At 39.4% G+C, this 18193-nt stretch overlaps 1 non-coding gene across 1 annotated transcript; it reads left to right on the top strand.

The window, feature by feature from the left end:
* The first annotated feature begins 757 nt into the window (after positions 1–757).
* Positions 758–861, top strand: LOC123325786. The gene has a single exon (XR_006540641.1). It is a non-coding gene; the product is annotated as a U6 spliceosomal RNA (small nuclear RNA).
* The last annotated feature ends 17332 nt before the right edge of the window (positions 862–18193 follow it).

Genomic DNA, 18193 nt, shown 5'->3' with positions numbered 1-18193 from the left:
TCTTTAGGCCGCTATGGTGCACCAAAAGGGGTTATTAGCCCTGAGAAAAGAGAGTATTACCCACTTTATCAAAAATGCACTAATCAAAATACACAGGGGAAAGCCTTGGAAACCTCATGGCCCTGGAGCCCCTCACCGTGCTGGGAAATCAGCTTTGTCCTGGGACCGACAGTCCCTCCCTTGACTAAGCAACCATGGCTTTTCCATATTAGAGTCAACAGGCGTCACAGCATGTCTGTTCTGGGTGACCACCAGGCAGTCTGATTAAACTATGCGTCTAGTCTCGTTACCAACTCTTCAACATGAATTACTACAAACACATCCAGGCTTACTCTTTTTGGGTTTTATGCTTAAAGGCACAGCCTGGCCCTCCAATGATGTTCCTAATTTCTATTCTGGGCTTCATTTACAACAAAATTGGCTGAGGTAACCTCCCATGGATGAAAAGCTAATGCATTCTAGTTAAACAAGAATTGAAGAGCCGGTCAAAATACCTTAGTTTTCACTCAGTTCAGTTACCGCCTAATGCACTTGGAGGCCAAATAATTTTAACCCCCCCACACACTTACTTAACTTTCTCATCTGTAAAATTATAATCATCACTCTGACAGATTTATAGCTAGCCTAAGGGCTTGTAAGGTTCTCAGAGACATCAGGGTAACTGACCCTTGCTCTAATTCTGCAGCTCTAAGACCAGAAAGGTCCTAGCCCAGACTGTGCTAGCCTAGGGAGCATAGATACATTAAAAGAAGATGTGGTGCTTGCTTCAGCAGCACATCTACTGAAAATGGAGTAACTCAGAGATTAGCATGGCCCCTGTGCAAGGATGACATGCAAATTTGCAGAATGTTTCACATTTTTAAAAATGGAAAGAAAAAATAAAGAAGGTATGCTGATGCTTATTTTATACCAGTCTCTATGGTCATTTTGTATAATACCAAGATTTCTGATCATAAAGATCCAGCTGGGCTTGGGGTGGGGGAGGGTTCTGCCTACTCCTACGTGACAGTTCCTACAAGTCCCAATGTGCTCCTCACTCATTCAGACTTAATCCTATACCATGATACTGAAGCCATTTCCGGAAGACCCAGAGGCTTACACACTGTGTCTGTCATTGGAGAACATTGTTTTTACTGAGTAGCACCTTCTTCTACCAGCATTGGTTAGATAAGTACACCTTGACTCATTTCCTAGGTGTTCTCTGTGTCTGGCCTCTGTATCAGTCAGCACCTACAGCTGATACTCATCAACATGGTGGTAACATGGGTTCAGATATGCTTTGGAGATATAGAAAGTATTTCACAAATATGAGTGACTACTTGCCAACTGTCTAAAAGTTGAATTTTTTATCTCTAATTTCTTTCCTGTAATAAATAGATATAATATGGTATTTTCAATAGGCTCAAATGCAGACCCTACTGCTGCTTGTAGGTTTTGTGTCTTTAGAGAAGTCACAATCTCTCAGAACCTGAGTATCTGCATCTGAAAAGTGGAAATTCAATAATAGTATTATCTCATAAGGTTTTCATGAGGGCAAAAGGGAAAGTACCCAGTGCTGTGCCAGTACCCTGCAGGTGCTCATATTTGAATGTGAAATCAGTAACCCCAAATTTGAGAGAAGTAAATGAATTTAAAAGTTCTATATCAGAAGATGTTATGCAGAAAATAAAGAAAACTGCACTCAAACTGCCTTAAATAATAATGGGAATTCACTGGCACCTGTACCTAAAAGTCCATAGGAAATGTAAGCCTCAGGCATTACGCACGTAAGATCCAGCTAGACCTCTCCACAGCTCTACGGACTCTGCCTTACTCCATACGTTGCCGTCCCTCAGGCTGTCATCTCCCCACCATTGTAAGATGCCTGTCAGCAGCTGCCAGGACAACACACTTTCTCCTTAACATCCAGGGAAGAGAGAACGTGACATCTCACAATGAACAAGAGTCCCAGCTCTGGACACCCTTGAACTAGACACTGTGGACAGGTAAATGCCATGCACTGGTGTGTAAAACTGGGGAGACTCAGTAGACAGGTGTTATGCATGGGGGAAGGTGATAAGAATGTCACACAGACAACCACGGTGTCCATTGTAGTAACACAATAAATGCTTAGTGGGTGACAATACATTCCAAAGTCGTCGTTTTTTTCTCCAGCTCCTTTAGGTGTAGGGTTAGGTTGTGTATTTGAGACCTTTATTGTTTCTTGAGAAAGGCTTGTATTGCTGTATACTTTCCTCTTAGGACTGCCTTTGCTGCATGCCAAAGATTTTGAACAGTTGTGTTTTCATTTTCATTTGCTTCCATGAATTTTTTAAATTCTTCTCTAATTTCCTGGTTTACCCATTCATTCTTTAGTAGGATGCTTTTTAGCCTCCATGTATTTGAGTTCTTTCCGACTTTCCTCTTGTGATTGAGTTCTAGTTTCAAAGCACTATGGTCCGAAAATATGCAGGGAATGATCCCAATCTTTTGGTATCAGTTGAGATCTGATTTCTGACCTAGGATGTGATCTATTCTGCAGAATGTTCCATGGGCACTAGAGAAGAATGTGTATTCTATTGCTTTGGGATGGAATATTCTGAATATATCTGTGAAGTCCATCTGGTCCAGTGTGTCATTCAAAGTCTTTATTTCCTTGTTGATTTTTTGCTTAGGTGATCTGTCCATTTCAGTGAGGGGGATGTTAAAGTCCCCTACTATTATTGTCTTGTTGTCGATGTGTTTCTTGGCCCCATTCTATCTTTGTATGTACTCTTTATACAGCATAATTTCTTAGTGCTGCATTTTTCCCACCTGCCAAATGAAGATAATCATACTTGTCCTTATAACTCATAGGATTATAGAGAAGATAAAGAAATAATTGATGTGAAGATATTTTAAAAACATTAAGATGATATTATTTATACTCTGCACACTACAAAGCATCTCTTCTGAATTCTAACTCAAACCCCACTGTTTCTAAGGAAATACTGACAAGTTCAAGGATTGTTGGTCAAATCAGCCATTTTGTGTTAATCCCCCTGGGTAGACACACATCTTACATCTTCCACATAACTGTGTGGTTCAGTGTCTTATAGTCACATGGTTACACAGCATACATACTCAGCAGACAAGTGGGAAGAGAGCAGAAGAGATTACAGAAAGGCAGAAAAGTAAAAACAAAAGCAAAAAATAGCAACAAAGTAAAAACAAAGAAACCTCACCCCCCAAAAAACAAAAATAGATATGGTCATAACAGTCTGCAGTGATACTATTCCTTGTCCACTAAAAACAAAAAGAATGGAAATAGGCTACAAATGAGGAATTTAGATTCAATATAAGAGGACTTCCCAGGAATGAGGGCTGTTGAGCATTCCCTACAAATAAAAGCATGGGGTTACTCCCTCCCATGCAGCGGATGATGCATTCTTTGACTGCAGAATTTTGTTGCATTCATCGTTGTTTCCCCAGCAGCCAGCATGGCGCCTGCCACTGTAGGCACGCAGTCCATATTGTTGAGGACGTGAATGTTCAGAGATAGAGAAGGAGCCATTCTTGTCTCTTCTCTGAATATAAACCTCATTTTGATCTTGATTCAGCAAACAATCCATTTATAAACAAAATTAATAAGACAACTGAAGCAATGTACACCCTAAGTGGCTATGATATTAAGGAATTAATAATTTTTTAGGTATGACAATCCTAATGTGGTTATATTTAAAAAGAGAATCCTTATCTTAGAGAAAGATCTTTAAAGATTAAAGATTATACTATCTGGGATTCCCTCAAAAGAATCAGGGGTAAGGGCATGAAAGAAACAAAAAGGGCCATAAATTGATCATTGTTCAAGCTGGGTAATAGATAAAAAAAAGTGTTCACTATAATATTGTGTCTACTTTTTGCATATGTTTTGAAAATTTCTATAGTACCTTTTTAAAAAAGGAAAGAAATGTAAAACATGAAATACAACTCATGGACTTAAGGCATAATCTGAATTAGCTTTGGTCATGTAACAGCTTTTATTATAATTATAACACTGTTGATCTTAAATAGCTCAATCTAAAAACAGCTACAACTTGTGCTTTTCTTCTGCCATCCATGAAAATGATTTTCAGTACCAATTAAATTTCAAATAATTGTGGCTTTTCAGGGTAAAATGAAGCTCAGCAAATCTCATTGCTATGTTTGTCATACTTGGTGCAGCATTCCTATTAAAGATGTTCTTTAGTGTGAAATGTTGGCTAAGCAATTTAAATAAATTTTATTTTAAAATTTCTGAAGATATTGGCCAAATTTTCAATCATGCTTTCTGCTTTTGAAGGTTGAAGAAATTGTCAAATGAAAGCATTTTATATATTCTTTAAAACTGTTGTGGTTGAAGACAATGGCCTTTACATTGCCTACAGCTCTTCACAGATGTTCCAAATCAGCATTCCTTTTATAACTCAGTTCCAGAAAAAATGTATGTTCTGAGGAGGATATCCTTTTAATCATTCAATAAATAGTATTATATACACTTATATAAAATATAAAAATATAAAAACATAAAATATAAAATATTTTTTTGTCTAGCCTTCCAGGAAACTCAAAGCTAAATTCAAGTATTCCCTGCTTTTTTATGTGCCCCCCTTTCCTTTTATGTGGTTTAAATATTTTTTTATATTTATGAGTCACTTATTGTAAAACTGTATCCTTTAGAATTAGTAATAACAAGTCATTGATGCATATTTTATCTACATTGTAGCACCTTTCAAATTAGTATGCATCTTACAATCAGGATAGTTTTCCCAGAAGCAGTTTTTTTCTTATGTAAAATTACATTAATAATGATGAGTCATATTTTATTGCAGCCGAAATTTGCAAAATATTAAAATGTCTTCAACAATTATTCTATTACATGAAAATACTATCATAGCAGAGCAGTAAAAACTAGGGATGGAATTAAGTCTTATTAAATACTTCAATTCATATATGGCATATTTCAAGGAGCTGTCTCTCATGCCTGACTTTTTAAAATCAATGCATAATAAGGGAGAGGAAGATGGCAGCAGAATAGAAGGACCCTAGGTTCACCTTATCCCATGAATACAACTAGATAATCATTAAATAATCCTAACTACCCCAGGAATTGACCTGAAGACTGGCAGAACAAACTCTACAATTAAAGGTAGAAAAGAAGCCACATCAAAGAAGGTAGGAAGTGTGGAAACGTGATTTGGGAGAGAAGTAGATCCTGGCGGCTGCTGTGGAGAGGGAGCCATGGTTGCAGAGAGGGATGAGAAACAGACTAGCACACAGGGGAGTGCATGGGAAAGATGACTCCCCTTAGCAATTGGCCTAGAAAGCAAGAGAGGCTGAATTTTGTGAGTTCTTTCAACCAGTGGGGCTTAAAGCCTGGAGTTCTAAAGGTCAGTGGGCTTGACTCTGGGAGAGCCTGGAGGCATTGGGGCTGCTCTTGGAGATAAGACAAGGTAAACAGCCTGCAGACATACAGCATGAAAACAGCAATCTGAAGAGTGCCTGGGGCACATAGTGGAGAGGTTATTTGCTCTTCTTGAGGCATGTCCCAGAGAGGCAGCATTCATAGAGTGACACTTCTGGGAACAAAGGAACTGGCCAGTGTCATTTCCCTCAGCTGTCCCTCAACATAAGCACAGGGCCACCTATGGGAACAAGTGCAGTACCAACACTCACTACCTAACTTGCTTACACCAAGCCCTGCCCTCTGTGCTCTGGTGGAACTGCCCCTCCCAGTCATGCTTACCTCAGTCCCAGCGCACCAGACCTCCCCCTCAGAAGACCGGCCCAAACCCCTGCTCACATCATGTCTCCCAACAGGGGAGATTTGCAGAGTCTCAGTTCTGGCAGTGGTGACAACAGGTCTCATTTCACAAGCAGACCAGAGCACACCTAGTTAAAACATATCACATTCAGACCAGGGACAAAACACTGCCCCCAGCAGGCAAAGAGAGTCTCTGCAGATGACTGGCCTAAAGGATCAAGCAGCACAATAGCAGAGTACACATGGCACACACTGGAGACACTCAGGGCCTGGAGAATAGGGGACACTATACTGTAGGGCACTACAGGACCTCTTCTTCATAAATCCATTACCCTCAATAACATGATATGTAGCTGACTTTCCTAAAACACAGAAACAGGCACAGAGACTTAGACAAAATGAGAAGACAGAGGAATTTGTCCCAAAGAAAAGAAAAGGACAAGGCCACAGCCAAAGAGCTAAGTGAAACAGATATAAGTAACATGGCTGATGGAGAATGTAAAGCAATGATCATAAGGATACTCATTGACTTGAGAAAAGAGTGGAGGACATCAGTCAGACTATTAACAGAGAGATAAGGAATAACATAGCAGAGATAAAGGGCTCAATAAGTGAAATGAGAAACACTCTTGAGGGAATGAACAGCAGACTGGAAAATGCAAAGGAATGAGTTAATGACCTAGAAGACAGAGTAATGGAAAGTAATCAAGCTGACCAAAAGAGAGAAAAAAGAATTATGCAACATGAAAAGAGACTTAGGGAGCTCAGTGTCTCCATAACATAACATACACTTAATAACATTCATATTATAGGAGTTCCAGAAGAAGAGAGAGACAAGTAGGCAGAGAATTTATCTGAAGAAACAATAGCTGAAAACTTCCCTAATCTGGGGAAGGAAACACATACCCACATCCAGGAGGCACAGAAAACTCCCATCAAAATCAACAAAAGCAGAGCCACACCAAGACATATTGTAATTAAAATGACAAAATATAATGACAAAAATAAGTAAATAAATAAAAGTAGCAAGACAAAAGAAGACAGTTACCTACAAAGGAAACCCCATTAGGCTATCAGTAGATTTTTCAGCAGAAACTTTACAAGTCAGAAAGGAGTGCCATGATATATTCAAAGGGCTGAATGAGAAAAGCTTGCAGCCAAGAACACTCTATCCAGCAAGGCTATCATTCAGAATAGAAGGAAAGATAGTTTCCCAGACAAACAAACACTAAAAGAGATCATAACCACTAAATCAGCCCTGCAAGAAATATTAAAGAGGACCCTTTGAGTGGAAAAGAAAGAAAGTCAAGGAACTCACAAAATAAAAGGATTTAAATATGGCACCATATGGGCGCCTGGGTGGCTCAGTCATTAAGCGGCTGCCTTCGGCTCAGGTCATGATCCCAGAGTCCTGGGATCGAGTCCCACATCAGGCTCCCTGCTCAGCGGGAAGCCTGCTTCTCCCTCTCCCACTCCCCCTGCTTGTGTTCCTGCTCTGACTGTCTCTGTCTCTGTCAAATAAATAAAATCTTTAAAAAAATAAAATAAAATAAAAATAAATATGGCACCATATACCTAAAACATGGGGAGGGGTAAACGATGGGTTTAAACTTAAACAATCATCAGCTTAATATAGACTGCTATATGCAGAAGATGATATACACAAACCTAATGGTAACCACAAATCAAAAACTGCTACTATGAAAGAATAAAGAGAAAGAAATCCAAATATATCACTAAAGAAAACCAGAAAACCATGAAAGAGAAAAAGACAAGAAAGGATCAGAGAAGGACTACAAAAACAACCACAAAACAAGTAACAAAATGGTAATAAATACATATCTATCAGTAATTACAATGAATGTAAATGGACTAAAAATTCTAATCAAAAGATAGGTGACAGCGGCGCCTGGGTGGCTCAGTTGGTTAAACGACTGCCTTCGGCTCAGGTCACGATCCTGGAGTCCCAGGATCGAGCCCCACCTCGGGCTCCCTGCTCAGCAGGGAGTCTGCTTCTCCCTCTGACCCTCCCCCCTCTCATGTTCTCTCTCTCATTCTCTCTCTCTCTCTCAAATAAATAAATAAAATCTTTAAAAAAAAAAAAAAGATAGGTGACAGAATAAATAAAAAAACCAAGATGCACCTATATGCTGCCTACAAGAGACTCATTTCAGACTTAAAGACACCTGCAGATCAAAAGTGAGGGGACAGAGAAATATTTATCATGCAAATGGGTGTCAAAAGAAAGCCAGAGTAGCAATACTTATATCGGACAAACTAGACTTTAAAACAGAGACTGTAACAAGAGGCAAAGAGGGCACTATATCATAATAAAGGGGACAATCCAACAAGAAGATATAATAATTATAAATATTTGTGCACTCAGTGTGGGAGCACCCAAATACATAAAACAGTTAACAAACATAAAGGAACTAATCAATAATAATAATACAATTATAGTAGGGTATTTTAATACTACCCTCCACTTACATCAGTGGACAGATAATCTAAACAGAAAATCAGCAAGGAAACAATGGGTCTGAAAGACAAACTGGATCAGATGAATTTAAAAGATATATTCAGAAAATTCCATGCTAAAATAGCAGAATACACATTATTTTCAAGTGCACATGGAACATTCTCCAGAATAGATCACCTATTAGACCACAAAACAAGCCTCAAAAAATTTTAAAAGATCGAAGTCATACCATGCATCTTTTCTGAACATAACACTATGAAACTAGAAGTCAACCACAAGAAAAAATCTGGAAAGATCATAAATACATGGAAGTTAAATAAGATTCTACCAAACAATGAATGAATCAGCCAGGATATAACAGAAAAAATAAAGAAATACATTGAAATAAATGAAAATGAAAAGACAATGGTCCAAAACCTTTGGGATGCAACAAAAGCGGTTCTAAGAGGAAAGTTTATAGCAATACAGGCCTCCCTCAAGAAGCAAGAAAAATCTCAAATAAACAACCTAACCATACATCTAGAAAAGCTAGAAAAAGAACAACAAATGAAGCCTAAAGACAGCAGAAGGAAGGAAATAATAAAGATTAGAGCAGAAATAAATGATATATAGAAATTTTAAAAAACAATATGACAGATCAATGAAACCAGGAACTGGTTCTTAGAAAAACTCAATAGTATTGGTAAGCCTCCAGTGAGACTCATCAAGAAAAAAACAGAAAAGACCTAAAAAAAAAAAAAAATCACAAATGAGAGAGGAAAAATAACAGCCAACACCACAGAAATACAATTATAAGAGAATATTTTGAAAAATTATATGCCAACAAATTAGACAATCTGGAAGAAAATTTCTAGAAACATATAAACTACCAAAACTGAAATAGGAAGAAATAGAAAATTTGAACAGACATCTGATAACCAGCAAAGAAATTGAATCAATAATCCGAAATCTCCCAGCCAACAAAAGTCCAGGGCCAGATAGCTTCACAGGTGAATTTTACCAAACATTTGAAGAAAGTTACTGCCTATTTTTCTCAAACTATTCCAAAAAATAGAAATGGAAGAAAAACTTCCAAACTCATTCTATGAGTCCAGCATTACTCTGATTCCAAAACCAGACAAAGACTTCACTAAAAAACAGAACTACAAGCCAATATCTCTGATGAACATGGATGCAAAAAGTCTCAACAAAATACTAGCAAATTGAATCCAACAGTACATTAAAAGAATCATTCACCATGATCAAGTGGGATTTATTCCTGGGCTGCAAAGGTAGTTCAATATTCACAAATCAATCAATGTGATACACTACATTAATAAAAGAAAGGATAAGAACCATATGATCCTCTCACAAGATGAAGAAAAAGCACTTAACAACGAACAACATTCATTCATGATAAAAACCCTCAACAACATAGGAACAGAGGGAACATACCTCAACAAAATAAAGATGATATGTGAAAAACCACAACTAATATTATCCTTGATGGGGAAAAACAGAGCTTTTCCTCTACAGTCAGGAATAAGACAGGGATGTCCACTCTCACCTCTGTTATTCAACATAGTACTGGAAGTGTTAACCTCAGCAGATAACAAAAAGAAGTAAAAAGCTTCCAAATGAGCAAGGAAGAAGTCAAACTTTCACTATTTGCAGATAACATGATACTCTATATAGAAAACTCAAAAGACTCCATCAAATAATTGCTAGAGCTGGTACATGATTTCAATAAAGTCGCAGGATACAAAATGTACAGAAATCTGTTGCATTTATATACACCACTAATGAAGCAGCAGAAGGGGAAATCAAGGAATCAGTCCCATTTACAACTGCACCAAGAAGAACAAATATTGTGAAAATGTCCATACTGCCCAAAGCAATCTATACATTTAATGCAATCCCTATCAAAATACTACCAGCATTTTTCACAGAACTAGAACAAACAATCCTAAAATTTATATGGAACCACTAAAGACCCTGAATAGCCACAGCAATCTTGAAAAAGAAAAGCATAGCTGGAGAGATCACAATTCCAGACTTCCAAGTTATATTACAAACCTGTACTGATCAAAACAGTATGGTACTGGCACAAAAACAGAAACACAGATCTATGGAACAGAATAGAAAATCCAGAAATAAACACACAACTTTATGGTCAACTAACATTTGACAAAGCAGGAAAGAATATCCAATGGAAAAAAAAGACAGTCTCTTCAACAAACAGTGTTAGAATACTGGACAGCAACATGCAAAAGAATAAAACTGGACTACTTTGTTTTACCACACACAAAAACAAATTCAAAATGGATAAAAGACCTAAATATGAGACGTGAAACCATAAAAATCCTAGAAGAGAACAGCGGCAGTAACTTCCTTGACATAGGCCGTAGCAACTTTTTCTAGATAGGTCCTCTGAGGCAAGGGAAACAAAAGCAAAAATAAACTATTGGGACTACATCACAATAAAAAGTTTCTGCAGAGTGAAGGAAACAATTAACAAAACTAAAAGGCAATCAATGGGATGGGAGAAGATATTTGCAAAGATATATCCAGTATGGGGTTAGTATCCAAAATATATAAAAAACTTACACAACTCAACACACACCAAAAAACCTACAAATAATCCAATTTAAAAATGGGCAGAAGACATGAACAGACATTTCTCCAAAGAAGACATACAGATGGCCAAGAGACACATGGAAAGATGCTCAACATCACTCATCACCAGGGAAATGCAAATCAAAACTACAGTGAGATATAACCTCACACCTGTCACAATGGCTAAAATTAAAAACACAAGAAACAAGTGTTGGTGTGGATGTGGAGGAAAGGGAACACTCACACACACTGTTGGTGGGAATGCAAACTGGTGCAGCCACTCTGGAAAACAGTATGGAGCTTCCTCAAAAAGTTAAAAATAGAACTACAGTATGATCCAACAATCACAGTACTAAGTATTTACACAAAGGTTACAAAAACACTAATTTGAAGGGATATATGCACCCTGATGTTTATAACAGCACTGTTTACAATAGCCAAATTATAGAAAGAGTCCAAATGTCCAACAATTGATGAATAGATAAAGAAGATGTGGGAGATACACACACACACACACACACACACACACACACACACACACACAATATGGAATATTACTCAACCATCAAAAAGAATGAAATCTTGCCATTTGCAATGATGTGGATGGAGCTAGAGAGTATAATGCTAAGCAAAATAAGTCAGTCAGAGAAAGACAAATACCATATGATTTCACTCGTATGTGGAATTTAAGAAATAAAACAAAGGAGCAAAGGGAAAAAGAGAGAGGAACAAACCAAGAAATAGACTCATAAATCTAGAGAACAAACTAATGGTGGGGGGATGGGTGAAATAGGTAATAGGGATTAAGGAGTACATTTGTGATGAGTACCCGTTGATTAAATAAAAGCTTTTTAAAAAAGTATATAATCCCACCAAAAATAAATATATATCAAGCTAAAAAATTAAATAAAATAAAAATTAATGTGTAATGAAGGAATTGGCCTTCACTGTTTATAATTATTTGGAAACATTTTGTTTTTAGCTTATACTCTTTGTTCCAGGAGAGAATGTTATGTGAGCTTCACATTTTAGCAACAGTGTCCATGTATAATTCCCCAGAACCACATGTAGAGATATTTTATTTCAGATCTAATGCCTGAACAAGCCATTGAATCAATGACTTCAAATAACCATTACTGTCACTATCATTTGACCACCCACTGCAAATCAACCTCATCTCCTGGGAAACAGTAGAATAATTCTACTGTATGTATATGATAAAATGGAGCTCTGGAGGAAAAGGTTTGGGATCATCACTAATGCCCATCTATCTTAAAAGCTAACTGAATCACATTAAGCTTTTGCTCCATATGGATATATTTTAGAAATTAGTTTGACCTGAATGTTAAGAATATGAGCAAAATCTGCTATCTTTGTGTTTGAAATACATAATATTTTATGATTATCTTGTTATGCTAACCTATGGGTTATGTGCTTCTCTTGGATGTACTAATTTCACAGCAGATCTCAAAGGTCATACACCAGCCCCTCCCACTCAGATTTATTTCTTCCTTTACCATTTTCTTCTAGCCTTTGTTGCTTCCATGACCTTCTGGCTTTCCTTATGGATTTACTTGGCTAATATGAGATAAAACATAGTATAACCTGGTGGTTAAGGGCATGGGCTTTAGAGAACTAGATTTGAATCCTGGCTCTGTGCTCTAGCTGTGTGATTCAGAACATGTCTTATAATCAGTCTGGACATAAGTATCTTCATCCATAAAATTAGGATGATATCCACCTTGCAGTTATGTTGCAAAAATTCTTATGGGGACATGTATAAAGAGCTTAACACAGTGCCAGGATCACTATTATTATTAGCATTTTTATTACACCTTTGCCAAGAGCCAAATGGGCAACTTTCTGGCCCAAATACTGCAGCAAAAAGGAAGAGTAAGTCATCAGCAGAGAGCTGCCAGGACTGGAAGCTATGAACCATCCTTTATACTGGTGACTGAACTTCTACCTGTACTCCAAAGCATTGTGTAAGTCACTGGGAATACAGAGGAGCATATGGAATAGTGTCAGCCTTGAAGAAGCTTATAGCCTTTAGAAGAAGAATTACCACACATAAAAAAACAAGTAGTAAGTAAATAAATAGGGGAGAAGAGACAAACATCCCTTGCAGAAGAATTCCCAATAATTTATGTAGCTGTTCTGCCCTCAAGGAGGTTGAACATAACTCCCCACTCCTTAAGTGTGGGCTGCACATCATGACATCCTTCCAAAGAGGACAGCATGGAAAGGGGGTATAAAAGAGTAACTTTAGAGTAGAGAAACCTGACAAACCATCTCAGCCACATGACCAAGGTCAATGTCAACAGTAATAATTCATGTTGATAGGATATACATACCCTTGATATGATGTGATGAGAATGTTACTTCACCTCTGTGGCCCTCCTCCAAAAACCATAACCTCAACCTAAGGTGAGAAAAACATCAGACAAATCCCCATTGAGGGACACCATACAAAATATCTGACCAGTACTCTTCAAAATTGTCAGGGTCATCAAAATAAGGAAAATCTGAGAAAGCTTCACAGCTAAGAGGAGTCTAAGTAAATATGTGCAGATTAAATGTAATGTGGTATCCTGTATAGGATCCCGGAACAGGAAATGGACATTAGGTAAAAACTAAGGAAATCTGAATAAAGTATGGGCTTCAGTTAATCATAATGTGTCATACTGGTTCATTAACTGTGACAACTATACCATACTAATACAAGATGTCACTAATAGGGAAAATTGGGCGTGGGATAATAGGAACTCTGTATTATTGATTTTACTGTAAACCTAAAACTGTTCTAAAATAAAAAGATTTTAAAAATCAGTACAAGAGGGAGACAGCGGGCTGGTCTGTAAACCATGTGACTCTTGATCTCAGGGTCGTGAGTTCAAGCCCCACCTTGGGCATGGAGCTTAATTAAAAAAATAGTAATAAAATACAAATAAATAAATATCACTACAAGGGAGCAAATGATAAGATAGAATGTGATTGATTCATTCATTCAACAAATATTTCTTGAATGCCCATTATGTGCCAGACACTGTACTGGGAACTAGGGGTACAGCAATCAAAGAGAGATCAAAGAGAGGAAGACCCTTGATCTTGAGAAGCTTACATGGGATGTATGCTGGGCCTTAGAGAACAAATTTATGTTCCCTGTCACAGCTTTCCTTGCTCAGGAGGGAAGTCTCGGTGGCACTTCAGTGGCCAATGTGACCTCTATTATTTCTTTTTAAATAGGGGCAAATGTGATCCAGTCCATAGTTTAGCAGTGAGAGGTGAAAAGAACTGGCTAAGAAAGGATGGGTCCTGGAACAGCAGAGGGACAGCTGAGAGGCAGCCAGTGTTTCCTAGGCCTCCCAGACTCCAGAGAGATGGCATAACCCTCAAAGCCAATATTTGCCTGGGGAGCATTTGCCCAATCACAGCAAGTGGCCAGGGGAAGGTCCCTTCCAATCACTTGGTCTGATCCCCTTCACTTTATAGGAAAGGAAAGTGAATTCCAGAAAAAGAAAGTGATTTCTAGTGGTCATAGGGCTATCTCAGAATCAACTTTTTTCTTCTCCAAGTTTTTATTTAAATTCCAGTTAGTTAACATACAGTGTAATATTAGTTTCAGGTGTAGAATTTAGTGTGCATCAACTCTTTGATTTTCACTCCTCAGAAGCTGTAGACATTACGTTGCTAGAAATCATCAAAAACCAAAAGGCTAGATGTACATACTTGCTTAGTATTAGATGTGAACAAAAATAATCAGAAAAACTAGATCTAGCAAAAAAAACATCAATGTAGTAGAATAACATAGGTGATGGGAGTTTTCTTTCAAAGTGATTATGGTCTATAACCAACCATAAGAGCCTATGGGATACTTCAGGATAAACGTACACTTCCCTAAAGGGAAAAAATTCACTTTAAGCTCACTGTAACAGAAATAAAACCAAATTACTATGTATTGTATTAGCTAAGTAAGTTTAAAAGGGAGCTAAACTAGTGTAGGAGGTGGGACAGGACTGATACTCCTTTTAAAGATAAAAATAAAAGACCAACAACAAAAGTATAAAAACTTCCAGATGACACCAGATTCATACTTAGGTAAAAACAGAACAGAGAGAGGACCTGTAAACTAAGAGCTTATCCATATAGGTAATGAGCCAAATCTAATCAGATAACCATACCATTCTTGAGAAACTCTTTTGAGCTGTCAGCAGCATCCTGAAGCCTAAAGATACCACCTAGGGGATTAGTTTTAGATGTAGTTCACTCCCTTAACAAGGTCAGCCCATTCCACACAAAGTTAGATCAAACAGCATACTTGGGAAAAATTACTTTTGAAATTGAGTTTTCAATTCTTCTGTTAAGGACTGTCTTTAAACAACCATCAGGCCAAAAGATGCTTCCATGTTTTATCCGGGAAATACAGTAGGCATATTTTTGATGGAATTTTAATGAAAGGATAATGAAAAACTAGAATTATTAGCTTAACCTCTAACATTGAGCTAAGTATTACGTACCCTGGGCAGCCCATTAGAATCACCTGGGAGCTTTAAAAAGTTCTAATACCCTAGTCCCATCCCAGACCAATTACATCTCAGGGATGGGGTTCAGGTTTCAATACAGTTTTAAAGCTCCCCAGGTGATTCCATTGTGCAGCCCAGTTAGGAATCCACTGCCCTGCAGGGAGTTAGTCTAAATATTGAATATCAAATTGTCTTAATTAAAGCAGGGTAAACTAACCAGGCTCTCAGGAGTATAATAACCGGAAATGTCACCCAACTGAATACAAAACTGTAATTTTAACAATTTGTCTTTTTAAGTCAAACATACCCAGATTTCTTTGTTTTTCCCTCTCCAGACATTCCCACAGCAGATAAAACTACCTCTCAAGTTCAGATAGTTTTTCCTCATTTTACTTATGGTGAGTATGAGATACAAACTAAGTGAGAATAAGCAATCTCATCCCCACTCCCCCACCCTCCTTGGTTGGTCTTTCAAACCAGAAAAATAAGCGAAGAATAACTTCTCTTAAATGTTTCAAAACAATTAAAATTGTATCTTTGTGTAAACAATCATGAAACTCAATGAGATATTTCCTTTATTTTTTAATAGTCACAGACTTAGGGTCAGTCATGGAAATAGCTGCATAGTTTTGACTCTGTCAAATGGTTCAGTGAAATTACATCACAGGAGGGTTGTGCCCTGTGGGAGTCCTGAATAGCATGCACCCCTCTGGCCATTCAGGCACCTGCCTGCTGAGCTGTGGAGTGGTAGCTTTTCTCCAGGATGTGAACTCTCCCTCATTATATAGCATCATGACAATTTGCCCAGCCTAATTGGAAGGAGATTACCCAATGCTGATTGAGGACACCCAATAAGCAATAATGGAAAAGACAGCTTTAATAGTCCTGAAGGCTTGAAATTTCTCCCAAGAAAAATATCAGGGGAGGTGGCTAGATTACTGGGTTTCTAAGAAAAGGGTAACTCTCTGCCATGGAAGAGATTAAATCTTTAAAGCAGCCATGAAAATAAGAATAAAAAACCTTCCAGCCAACAAATGTTATTTAATGAGTCTCTTTCTCTCCAGAAGACATTCAAATAGTAAAGGGAATGAAATCAGCACTCCCCAGTTGCCTGGTACAAATACTGACTCATTCCAGATGGAGAGAATAGTTGTAAAACCACTACAATATTTGGATTCCAGGTGATGGTGGTATGTTTCTTTCCTAATACAAATGTGTGAGAATACCACTAAGCAATAAAAAGGAAGGCACACATGCTACAACATGGATAAGCCTCAAAAACATTATGCTCAAAGAAGTTGTACCATCCCATTTATAGAAAATGTCCATAAAATGCAAATGCATAGCAACCCCAGGGTTGAGGGTGGGTAAGAGAACTGTCAATGATGAGAAGGGATCCTTTTGGGAGTAACGGAAATATTCTAAAACTGGCTTGTGGAGATGGTTGCACAACTCTGTAAACTCACTGAAAATCATGCATTTTACACTTAAAAGGGATGGATTTTATGGCATGTAAATTATTGGTTATTTTCTGGACTAAAATAAAATGCTATTCTTTGGATAAAACAAAACAAAAAACCCACAAAACTATTTGGAAAAAAAAACAAAAACAAAAAACCAGCATCCTGCCACCTCTCCTGGGTCTGGAGGTAGTTCCTAGGCTGCCATGGGAGTCACTTGTCTGTCACACTCCCTGTGAATTCCGCTCTTTCTCCCATTTCCACCTGTTAAAAGTTACCAGGATGAGGGAGGACACATTACCAAATCGGAGATTCTGTGCAATCACAACAGACCACAGGTCTGGGAATTTGGAAAGGCAATCAAGCATAAATCCTTCCTGATCTAGAAAGGAAGAAAGGGCAGATACAATGAGGGGCCCGGGCCACCTCAGAAGCGTGGCCTTACCCATTACAGTAAATGGAGCCCGCTGGGGAAAATCCGATTCCAGCAGAAACCAAGTCGGAAGGCTGAATCCCTAAGGTCGAAAGAATAACCAATCAGTTGACAGGGTTTCTAAAAATACCAGGCACGCATTGCCAAACCCAGGTTGCTTTTACTTTAGAGTAGGAACTCCATTTCCACGGGAGCACGAAGTTGGCAAGTTTGGTTCTGTGGCCGCGTGGAGCTGGTAGCTCTCCGGGGGCGCAAGGCCTCTGGGCGGACAGCGGCCCTGCGCCCCCTCAGCCGCTTTGGCTTCGAAGCAGAGCCCAGGTTCCTCCGCGAGGGCCGCAGCTCCGCCGTCGGAACCGGCGCGGGGGACCGGCCCTCCCTAGCCCGGGTGAGGCTGGCCGCGCACGTCGGGCAGCCGCCCCGCCCGGAGCGCAGTCAAGCCTGCGCGGCCGGCGCCGTGAACCCCGGGCTCACCCCGCGCGTCTCCAGGCACCGGCCCAGCCCCCGTTCTACACTCGTTCCGACACCCCTGACGCCGAGTCCCGCGGGGGCCCCGAGGTGCTGACCCCGGGCCTTCGCCCCTCCCCTAGGGACGGACGCGGCGTCCAGGTGGCGGAGGTCCGCGCTGCGGGGGGGGAGGTGCCTCGGCGCGGGCCTCACCCCCGGACGGGGAGGGGGTGGGGGCGGAGCTGGACGGCCGACGCCCAGCCCCGGGGGAGAGGCTCCCAGCCCCCTCCTCGCGCGCCCCCCGCACAGTGCTCATGCGCGCGGCCAGGCCTTTATAGCGGCGGCGGGAGACGCACTTTCCGCACTCGGGAGCAGCCAGGAGGATCCCACTCAGGTGCGGACCCCTGGGCGTCCGGCGGTGGGCGTGCGGGTCCCTGACACCTGCCTATCCGAGTCTCTCCTTTGTCGTTCCCAGCTTCTTTCTGTCTTGATATCGCA

The sequence above is a fragment of the Neomonachus schauinslandi genome, chromosome 9 (genome assembly GCF_002201575.2).
Source record: "Neomonachus schauinslandi chromosome 9, ASM220157v2, whole genome shotgun sequence".
NCBI classification, from domain to species: domain Eukaryota; kingdom Metazoa; phylum Chordata; class Mammalia; order Carnivora; family Phocidae; genus Neomonachus; species Neomonachus schauinslandi.
Note: the sequence above shows the minus strand (reverse complement) of the source record. Positions and strands in the feature narration are given on the sequence as shown.